This window comes from Ruditapes philippinarum, unplaced genomic scaffold (genome assembly GCF_026571515.1).
Source record: "Ruditapes philippinarum isolate M1 unplaced genomic scaffold, ASM2657151v2 ctg208_1_1_1_1, whole genome shotgun sequence".
NCBI lineage: Eukaryota > Metazoa > Mollusca > Bivalvia > Venerida > Veneridae > Ruditapes > Ruditapes philippinarum.
The window spans coordinates 426,160-438,523 of NW_026858626.1; positions in this window are offsets into that span (position 1 = coordinate 426,160).

Sequence of the window (12,364 nt, forward strand, 5' to 3'; positions counted from 1 at the left end):
TTATGCCATTATAATTCACATTAACCCAAATTCTGCAGAAAACGGAAGTGACTATCCTTTATATTGTCAGGCCAGCCTTGAATTTGGCACAGTCTTATTAGACTCATGTATTTTTATATTAAACTCCCTGAAATATTGAATGGACTGTTCCAAACTCAATGCTGGGGTAACCTACAGGTAAAGGGTTTTAGGTCGAAATAGCAAAACCACGATGGTGAAAAGTGGAAATACAATGATGAAAAGTCGAAATAACGAAAAAAAAAAAACAAAACGAAACAGCGATGGTTAAAGGCGGAAAGTAGGATGGTGAAAAACACGAAATTATATCGAGTTTTCACCATCGTGGATCGTTATTTCGACTTTAGACCATCGTACTTTCGACTTTTCATCACGTACCATTGTCCTTGCACCAACGTAATTTCGTGTTTTGCTGTTTCGAGTTATGTATGTGTCGCTATGGCCATAGTTATCCCGGAATAATTAAGGAGCGGTGAACAGAAAAATAAAATAATGTGTGAATATCTTATAAGTTCAAAGATGAGTTTTGTCACGTACGCGTTGTTCTGTCAAGTACCAATCTTACCTTATGGGCTATCATGCGTCCAAAGAATGCATGTTACGAAATTGTACTGAACTATCTCATTACTTACTCAGCATTTAAAAAAAATATGGGATAGGTGGATGTACCACAAGGCATACCAACGTAGCTGATGAACTGTACACAAGAAACCCCACGGTAAATCTACAAAACTTATCAGAAAAAACTCTGTGGCATCTAAAGAGATATAAACCAAAAGTCCAAGAGTTTTATACGTTTGCAATTTTTAAATAAAAACAAAATTGTGAAGACGAAAAACATGGTTACATAGGTTAATAAAAACATGGTTACATATGTTAATAAAAACATGGTTACATAGGATAATAAAAACATGGTTACATAGGTTAATAAAAACATGGTTACATATGTTAATAAAAACATGGTTACATAGGTTAACAAGAAAAGCATTGATGCAAAGCATCAAAGGGCGTCCAAGCAAGAAATGCAGCAAGTGAAGATGAACTAGTACACTATGATGACAAGATATTCTTATAAACTACCAGAAATGTATACCATTTATGAATGAGCGGACGAAAGACATTGTTCATTATGAACTTTGATTGGCATGCTAGAGATTAGAATATTACTTGTTATTTCTTTATGATCGTGGTTATTAATAGCAATGGATATACATGTATGCAATCATTTATAATCCATATGTGTAACGCATGATCAACACGTACACACATTTGTCCCTTATTATGTTATCGCTATTAGCGAAGACCCCCTTAAGGTATCTGTTCACACTTTAAGTTAGTAAAAATATGACAATGGTTATATTACCATGTTGATAATGTTGAGCATAATTGTTTATCATACAATAATTGTAATATCTATTAATTTTAATTAAAAAAAATACAAATTTTATGAATATTGTTTTCTTTTATTCTTTTTTGTGTTTTATGTGCTATTTTTAATACTGAGTTTTTACTACTCTTTTTATTAAAATTGTAAAATAAATTTTAAGAATTCAATTGTCATATTGACCGACGATTATAAGTCAAAGCTTAACTGGAAAAAGTCAGTAAATTATTAATTATGGTTTATCTTTCAATATATAATATTGTATATTCTTAAACCATGTACATGTACATTGTATTTTTCTTTATCATTTTTTAAATTATCGATCAATTGAATAATTCATAAAATCTAATTTGTAACTTTGAATAATTCCTCGGCATCTTTACTAAACACGGATAACAAATTAAATAATTAAATAAAATGTTTCAAAGTTGATAATGTCATTTTAATACCATAAAAAATGTACCTTTTTCTCAATTATTGTACATATCACGGATTTATGTTACATATAAATCCGTGTACATATTTATTGTGTTTATCTCATATAGATAAAATGAAACATGCTATTGTTGTTTTTTTTCTTATTGTAACGATATCAAACATCTACTCCAAAACCGGATGAGACCGGACAATAAACGTGTGGTACTATTCGCCGGTCACTAGTAAATCCTGGTCAAAATAGACCGGGAGAGACCGGCATTTACCGATAGGAGTGATAAATAGATATATCTATAAATAGGTTTTTGGAATATTTAGGTCATCAACTGATCATTCTAGGATACATGTACAACAATAACATACCATGATAACCGACTGTGTATTACAAAATGATAAATAAAAAATCCCGAAGAGCGCAATTTATTGACGGAAAAGGTTATTTCATTTGAAAATGTTTGCATTGCGAAAATTCATTGTAACATATCGCGACATTTCATTCTTATTTAATAATCAAGCACCCTCATACCGATCGGAATTATCGGCTTTTATTATGACCGACTAAAAGGCTCGAGAAGTTGCTGTCGCCCTTTCACAAAATCTGATCTCATTCCATAAGAGCGCCGCGCTTCGGCGCGGACGCCAATAAAAACATGGTTACATAAGATAATAAAAACATGGTTACATAGGATAATAAAAACATGGTTACATAGGATTATAAAAACATGGTTACATAGGTTAATAAAAACATGGTTACATAGGATGATAATAAAAACATGGTTACATAGGATAATAAAAACATGGTTACATAGGATAATAAAAACATGGTTACATAGGTTAATAAAAACATGGTTACATAGGATAATAAAAACATGGTTACATAGGTTAATAAAAACATGGTTACATAGGTAATAAAAACATGGTTACATAGGATAATAAAAACATGGTTACATAGGATAATAAAAACATGGTTACATAGGATAATAAAAACATAGTTACATATGATAATAATAACATGGTTACATAGGATAATAAAAACATGGTTACATAGGATAATAAAAACATGGTTACATAGGTTAATAAAAACATGGTTACATAGGATAATAAAAACATGGTTACATAGGTTAATTAAAACATGGTTACATAGGATAATAAAAACATGGTTACATAGGATAATAAAAACATGGTTACATAGGATAATAAAACATGGTTACATAGGTTAATAAAAACATGGTTACATAGGTTAATAAAAACATGGTTACATAGGATAATAAAAACATGGTTACATAGGATAATAAAAACATGGTTACATAGGATAATAAAAACATGGTTACATAGGTTAATAAAAACATGGTTACATAGGATAATAAAAAACATGGTTACATAGGATAATAAAAAACATGGTTACATAGGTTAATAAAAACATGGTTACATAGGATAATAAAAACATGGTTACATAGGAATAATAAAAACATGGTTACATAGGATAATAAAAACATGGTTACATAGGATAATAAAAACATGGTTACATAGGTTAATAAAAACATGGTTACATAGGATGATAAAAACATGGTTACATAGGATAATAAAAACATGGTTACATAGGTTAATAAAAACATGGTTACATAGGTTAATAAAAACTTGGTTACATAGGATAATAAAAACATGGTTACATATGATAATAAAAACATGGTTACATAGGTTAATAAAAACATGGTTACATAGGATAATAAAAACATGGTTACATAGGATAATAAAAACATGGTTACATAGGATAATAAAAACATGGTTACATAGGATAATAAAAACATGGTTACATAGGTTAATAAAAACATGGTTACATAGGATGATAAAAACATGGTTACATAGGATAATAAAAACATGGTTACATAGGTTAATAATAACATGGTTACATAGGTTAATGTGTATTAAGAACCTAACGATTTAGCTAAATTGTCTCGATTTTGAAGATGCCGTGGTGAGTAGAAGAACTCTATATCGTTTTATTTTTTCCAAAGCAAAAATAACATAACGTTAAGCAATCTCAATTACTTAATTTTTAACATTACCCTTTATTCTTTCTTTTCAAAGATCAATAATTTCATTGTGTGTGTGTTCTTTTTCTTGGCAGGATATTTTTTCTTCTCCGGTAGAATATTGTCAGATGAAATGTGTGGGCTTTTTCACGAACTCGATAATATATATCAGACCAACATAACAAAAGAAGTTACCAAATGAAATCCGCCAATCCTGTACCAGTTCTTACCGCGACGAATCTATTTTCTGTAGCTTTCCTTTAATGATTTGAAGGAGTATTTTTGAAGATGGTATATTTCATACATATTCATTAGCAAGTTATACTTAGTACCATAGAATCGAAATCTCTTCTACGACAAGTAAATCACATTTACCGCTATAACCGTTTCACAGATTGTCAGCACACCAGCAACCACAATTTAACTAGTAGATTTACTTGACGATGTTTCCATGGTATTCAGTCGTGGGACCCATATTGCAGGAGTAGAGAATTCGTGACTTGCATTATTTACGATTATCAATGACCGACAAGTGCTTGTACGAGGGGTTATCCAAAAATTCGTTGCGTAAAATATATTTGAGATATTAATTTGAAATTCTTACACTGCTTAGAAGAATAAATAACAAATAAACACAGCAAAAATCATGTGAGTAGCTTCTTACATAACACCAATATTAAATTTTACATAACACATGTCGGCTACAGCGGCGCACTCCAAAACGTTATTGACGTCAACGTCATAATATTAACATACAACTTGTGCTTTAACGTTGCACTGTCAATGACAGTTACTGCTTCTCAAAGTAATGTCCATCAATAAATTTCTTATGCCACTTTAACACTAATGATCGTGAAATTTTCTTTTCTCTTTTCGTCTGCCGATTTTTATCAATTTGTTGGTAGGTGTCGTTCCCAAATTACAACAAAAAGTTATGATCGTTTTATAATCGCGCGATTTTCTAATTACGGCGGTTCTTTCTTTTTCCGTTTTAACAAAAAAGGGCGTCTGGTTTTTTTCTAGCGAATAAACAAAAAAAAAACGGGAAAATTAAACGTCCATTATTTTAAAAGGGAATTCTTTTAAATAAACATAAAGGGAAGAAACTTTGCGATGTTCAGGGGGTTTTCTACTTTATTTGTTTGGGTTTTTTTAAAGAAAGGGGAAAATCGATGTCACTGTGTTTTTCTCCCTGGCCGGGTGCCGTGTTTTGGGGCTTTTTTTAAAAAAGGGCAATATAAAAAATCATTATTTTGACAAAATTTAACCTGTTTCCTTTAAAAAATGTGTTGCCAATTTTTCTAATTTTTAGGGTGATAAAAATTTTTACAATACACGTTGACGTTTAAGAGATATTTAAAAAGTCCACGAATTTTTGGATAACCCCTCGTATACGTATTTGGGTGTTTGCGCAGGGATATGTGCACAAGCGTAAAATCATGTCAATGTTAAAAATTACCTGCCCTGGCCACTTCCAGTCACGACATCATATTTCACAAAATATGTATAAATACAGGCAAACTTATTCTGCCAAGGTCACTCCTAAAGCAACGCACGTAAGCATATTTGAATGGAATAAAGTTAGATATAGTAGTTAATTCCACTCTTACCACACCGATCCAAATAGAGCTAAGGTTGAACAACAAATTAACAAGGTCTAGGTTTTAGTTCCCAGGTATTAAATTGGATCAAATCCTTTCTGTCAAACCTATTTCAAAAGGTAGCTGTAGGCGATCACTTGTCCTGTGTACCCAAGTCATTTCTTAAGTTCCACTAGGGTCCGTCTTTGGACCTTTTCCATTTCCTGGCTTATATCAGCTACAGAGTTAAAATATTTAAGTTTTACCATCTATTCATATCTAAACTGGTCAAAACTCTTCAACAATATTACCCCAAAAGCAACATTCTCTCTTCGATTTATTCAAGTGGACAATAATCTGCAGTTAACAACAACCATGTCAGCCCCCAAACAACATATTGATCTAGTACCCGGTATCTCTTGCTAAAATCACCTCGGATAGTAGTTATAAAATATCCAAAGGTCAGCAGCCCAACGTATGCTACACAATGCCCCTATCCTCTTCTACAAAATCAGAGACCAAGCAATTGCAGTGGAAATTAGCCACCTCATCCCCAATAGGACCTTGGATTATAATTTGCCCTACTCAAACCTAATACTATACCGGCAGACTCTGGAACTCCCTAATCATTTCTGGTCAAATAAAACCCAATTTCAGAACATTCTTAAAGAGGCTGGCGTTGGTTTTCCTGTAAATCTATCTCTCTTTTTATGTTTAAACTGCTGGGCATGATTACTTTCTTCACTTTTAACAAACTATTCTCCAATTATTAGCGCCATCAAGGCATAATAGGTAGTCTGTTGTTGGAGTGTAACATGTTGAAAACGCACGCTTTGTATATGAATGTTTTCAATATGTTCATAGACATTTGTTTTTAACTTTTAATAACCGCCAATAAGACATCTAAATATTTTAATTGATTAAGCAATTTTAAAATAATCGCATGATTAAAACGGTGCTAACACTTTTGGCTACTTGCGAATAGATTGCTATTGTAAACCTAACGAAACTGCATGGTTCCTGAAAATATGTGATTTCGTTCCGAATTTTCAAAACTGAAACATTGTTTTCGCATGCTTAAGAAGTCATTTAAATTTCACTTTTTCAATACTTCAGTCAACAATTATGTAAATTTTAAATCTTTTGGGCTTTTCCCCCCAAAAAAGCGCTTTCTCATTCCCAATTTTAAATTGCCCCTGATTAAAAACCTTTTTTCTTTAAAAGGGCTTTGTAAATACAGATTTTAAAAATTTTTTTAAATATCTTTTAATTTTTAAAAGTAAACGTTCTGTAAGCATTTCATTTTTATGGAAAACCTTTTTTTAAATTTTTTTTCGTGTAAATACGACGGGGCCCTTTTTTACGTCCTTTAAATATAAGAATGTAGATATATACTAAATACATGTTTTTTAGATTTTTAAATTTTAAAAATTTTTAAAAGTGATTTTTTGAAAATTTAGGGGGAAAAATCTCTTTGGCCTTCAGGGTCATTTGATTAAAGTGAAGGATTTAGTATTGTTTAATAGGGTGCAAGAGGCCGTAAGAGATGTTACACTTTAAATTGTCCTCTTCGAACAGGCTCAAGAAAAACTAAGTCAAATGCCGTGTGGCAGTTGTAAAAAAGCTGCCCCGTACTTCATCGCAGTACATGTTGTTATTTTTTCTGGTCCGTCGTGATCGTATTTGTTTTTTTTTTTTAGATTGTTGAGGATTAAATACCGCTTAAGCCGGTGCCGGGGAGGGGGGCTTGAGAGATGTTGCACATGACATTGTCTCTCATGGACAGATTCTAGAACGCCTAGTCTGTAGTTGTTAACTATTTGCTTTGGTTTCATTACTCTCGAGGGATCTCCAATTTTTCAGATTTGTTTCTTCATTTTATAAGATTATAAGGTTGGATGCACAAGCATACAATTTTTGCATAGTAACTTTTGTTTATGTCAATCAACTCTTTGTTATCTTGCTAATTGGAACTATAATTGGGAAAAAGCCTTTTGGACTAATTAATGAGGGATTGAAATGTTTTTTATAAGGGGCTTCCTCAGATTGATGTTGATAATTTGATAGATTAATGTTATGGTGATATTAAAAACAATTCAAAATTAAGCACAGAGCATAAACCTTTGTAATAATTATCTCTAATTTCCAAGAACTAATTTCATAGATTACAATGATTAAAGAGATAACATGAAACATGTCTATATTCTTGTGAATACAGTGTTATTTTATTAGCATAGACAGCGAATTAATTCCATGGTGCACTTACTTTCAAATTGGGGCGTCCTGGCCTAATGGTTAATGTCGTTGACTTCAAACAACATGCCCATCAACGCTGTGGGTTCGAATCTCGCCTGGGACTTTGAATTCTTTCATTTGGGAAAGCTTGCTTACGAAACGTCGGTGGCTCTACTCAGGTGCTTGTTCGTGCCTGAAATAATGCACAGAGGAGCACATGAGGTCTTCCTCCACGAGAAAAGTTGGAAAGTCGCCAAATGACCTTGACTAGGTGCGACGTTGAACCCAACCAAAATCTCTAGACATTGTAAGGGACAAAATACAGCACGACTTTATAAACCAAATTAACAAAGGGTAGCAAATGCTTGACTACGTCCAAATCATATTACCCCCGGTTCTAGATAAAAACATTTTAAAAATCATATAGAAATGATGGGGCACGGTCGAAAAGCGCATGCGGACAAACGTTCATACGAATACATAATTATATTAAAACAGTTGAAAGAGAGGCTTTGAGATTGTATCATCTAAGTATTCTCTATAACCTCCAGTGAGCATTGCAGACTTCCTGTTTTTGTCCTAAGTATTTAACATAATTAACATTCTTAGTCATTGAAATTAACGTGAAAGTGTGTGCGTGGTAGTAGTAATTAAAGATAATCGGCATCGATTCCATGAGGAGGTCTTAGATAATTGAAAACCACCGGAACTCGCATATTCCGGAAACTTGATATTTGTACAAGCACCCGTCTTTATCAGTCTTTGACCCCGGTAGTATATTGGTAAAGAAGCGTGGATCTTCAACTTGAAACTTGGCTAGACTTAAAAAAGTGATTCCCACATGTTAGGGTGAGTGGAATGTCTGAATACCAGTCTCATGTAGCAGACGTAGTTCCAGTCCCTCGAAATTCGCCAAAGTGATGCCTGGTTCCCGGCGTATATTATTTAGTAGGTCCCGCACCATGGGACCTACTGGTCCGCTATAAGCGGTGGTCATCAAAGGTCTCCGAATTTTGAGATAGAAGACCGTTGAAGACCTCCGATTAGTCACAGAAGACTTCTGATCAGTAGCCCTGGAAATATTCAGAAACACATAAAAAGTATAACTATGAGAGTATTTAATTTGTTTAAAGGGTTTAGAATTCCTGAAGTTTTAAACGCGGACTCGGAATTGCCTGTAATTAAATGCTCATTAAACTAAAAAAATAAATGTCTTTGTAAGTACAACTTAATTAGCGATGTATTATCATGAGTTATGATTGCGTTTAACTTAACACCGAGATACATAAAATAAAAACAAAACAAAAACGTGAGCGAAAACCCTCTTTGTTTATTTTAAAAGCCTATGTTTTAAAAATTTTAAAAAATTTAAATTTTTTTGTAAAAATTCGTAGAATTTAAATTTTAAACCTAATTAATATTTAGCGGCCAAAGACAAAACCAAATAAAGGGTTTGCGACCCCAAAACATTGGGTCCCCCAAAACCAGCCTCAAACAAACCGCGCAGTCCGATTTAGGATCCTCGTGCCCCTTTTTCCCAAACCCCATTACAAGTAAAAAAAAACTTGGGTGCGAACAGCAAAGGATCTTTTATCAGACTGTGCAGATTGCGCAGGGGTGGGCTGGAACCCTTTCTGGTCCAAAAAGCACTAGTTTTTGACTTTGTTTCGTGACGCGACTTTTTTTTGTGGGTTTTAAAGAATTTTATGTCTTGGGGGATATGTTTTATAAATTTTAAACTTATTGATAACGATCGGATATCCTGAAAAGACTGGGGGAGTGCTACCCTAATATATACTTATTAATGGAGACATCCTCGTTGATTAGTAAGACTCTAATTAAGAGCAGGATATTATCTTATTTATGTACATGTAGTAAACATGTATTAATCTTGTTTGGGTGCGCTTGGTTGAACAAACTACTTGAACCAGAACTGAGAACATGGTCTGGCTCTAGAAATTGACTTGGACATACAACATAGTACGACTCTTCCGTTATAAGACAGACATACAACTTAGTCTTTAATGAAGTGATACTGTATAGTTGTTTAAATAAATCAAAGTGCTGAAGGCACTGCAGTTGGGACGTATGAAGGATCAAATAACTATTTTTTTCTATTTCGGGGCAGATAATTCAATGAGTGAATGGTGTTGCCGGTTGATAAATATAAAGTGCACAATTCAGTAAATGAACAGTAGATGATACAATTATTCTATGACACACATGCTATATATAATATTTAGGTTACATGTATGTGTAGGTCCATCATAAACCGTTATTGGCCTTTTTTGACAAGAGCAACAAGTGAAATTAGAGCTACCAGAGGAAACTGCAAGCTTGACTATTTTAACACATGACATTATAAAGGGAGAAAAAGCTATGAAAAAATAACCAATTGTGATATATATCAAATTTTTTGTATCAGTATCAAGTAAACACTCAAATGGTCAATATTTTTTGCATCACATTATATGAATGTGACCATGTCATTAGAACTTATAATGGCCTTTGTTTACTGCAATTCTCATGCTAATCTCTTTCACTGTATAACGTTTATAAAGTTTCAATCAAATTCCTTCAATATTTTAATCCTCTCTCTGAACAGTATCATGAAATATATACGGAGATAATTCAAAAACTAAGTAATGTAGAATTTTGGTTATTTGACACAAGACTTCTGCTCACTAGTCTCTACAACTGTATTTAGTTTGAGTGTGATATCATTGAAAAGATTTACTCCAGACAACCATTATTTTAAAAGTTGTTGAACATGTATTTTAAGAGATGATAATTGTAAAATTAAGCTAGAAACTAGAACTCCGCAAGTCGGATGTGTCGCCTTGTGAACAATGTAGTTTAGGAGAAATGGCCAGGACAAAAATGAAATATGAAAAATAACAAAGGGCAATAACTAAAAAAATAATAAGTGCAGAGCAGCAGTTTCTGAACACTGCACTTCTTATCAATAAGATCTATCATTCTATGATGGTTCAAGTCCATAGCTTTCATACTTGAGGAGAAATGACCAGGACAAAAATAAAGAAAGAAAATCAACAAAGGGCAATAACTCAAAAAATAAGAAATGCAGAGTACCAGTTCTTGTGCACTGCGCTTCTTCTTAATGAGATCTATCATCCTATGAGGTTTCAAGTCCATAGCTTTTATACTTAAGGAGAAATGGCCCGGACAAAATTAAAGTATGAAAATAAACAAAGGGCAATAACTCAAAAAATAAGAAATGCAGAGTACTGGTTCTTGTGCACTGCACTTCTTCTTAATGAGACCTATCATCCTATGAAGTTTCAAGTCCATGGTTTTTATTCATTAGAAGAAATGGCCTGGACAAAAATAAAGTATGAAAATTAACAAAGGGCAATAACTCAAAAATTAGGAAGTACAGAGTACTGGTTCTTGTGCACTGCACTTCTTCTTAATGAGATCTATCATCCTATGAAGTATCAAGTCCATAGCTTTTTTAGTTGAAGAGAAATGGCCCGGACAAAATTAAAGTATGAAAATTAACAAAGGGCAATAACTCAAAAAATAAGAACTGCAGAGTAACGGTCCCTGTGCACTGCATTTCGGGTTATTAAAAGAAGCATGCATACCAAGTTTGAAGTCAATCAGACTTATAGTGACTGAGTTATGCTCCGGGACGCCGACAACGACACCGACAAAAGTAACCCCTATATGTCACCTTTTCAAGGCGACACAAAAATTAGGGTTATTTGAAAAAACACTTTCTTTCACTTGATTATTTTCGCTGTGTAAAAGTTTAATCAAATTTCATCAACTCTTTTTCCAGTATTTCTCTGGACAAGCATAATTAAGTACATGTATAATAAAGGTAGATAATTAAATAAGAGGGCCATGATGGCTCTGAGGTTGCTCACCTGTATATACCCCCCCCCCCACACCCTGCATGGCCAGTTTTAACCCAAGGGCTTTTATTTGAACAAACTTGGAAGACATCCATAAGAAGATGATTCATGCTAAACATCAAAGCTCTAGCTTATTGGGTTTTTTTAAAGAAGATTTTTTAAGTTTTTACTAACACATACTGTTAAAAACAATGACAACCCTGGAGCAGGGCCAGTTTTGACCCCAGGGCTTTTATTTGAACAAACTTTGTAGACACTCACTAGAAGATGTTTCAACTTATAATATAAACTCTAGCTATTTGGGTTCTTTAAAAAAGATTTTTGAAGATCTTACTATTTGCATATAGGGAAAATCAATGATCCCTTGGGCAGGGCCAATTTTGACCCCGGGGCTTTTATTTGAACAAACTTGGTAGACACTCATTAGAAGATGTTTATGCTAAATATCTTAGCTCTAGCTCTTTGGGTTCTTTAAAAGAAGATTTTTTAAGTTTTTACTATTTGCATTTAAAGAAAATTAATGACCCCCTTGGGCAGGACCAATTTTGACCCCGGGCCTTTTATTTGAACAAACTTGGTAAACACTCATTAGATGATGTTTCATGCTTAATATCTTAGCTCTAGCTCTTTGGGTTCTTTAAAAGAAGATTTTATAAAGTTTTTACTATATGCACATAGGTAAAATCAATGACCCCTGGGGTGGGGCCAATTTTGACCCCAGGGCTTTTATTTAAACAAACTTGGTAGACACTCACTAAAGGATGTTTCAAGCCAAATATCTAAGCTCTAGCTCTTAGG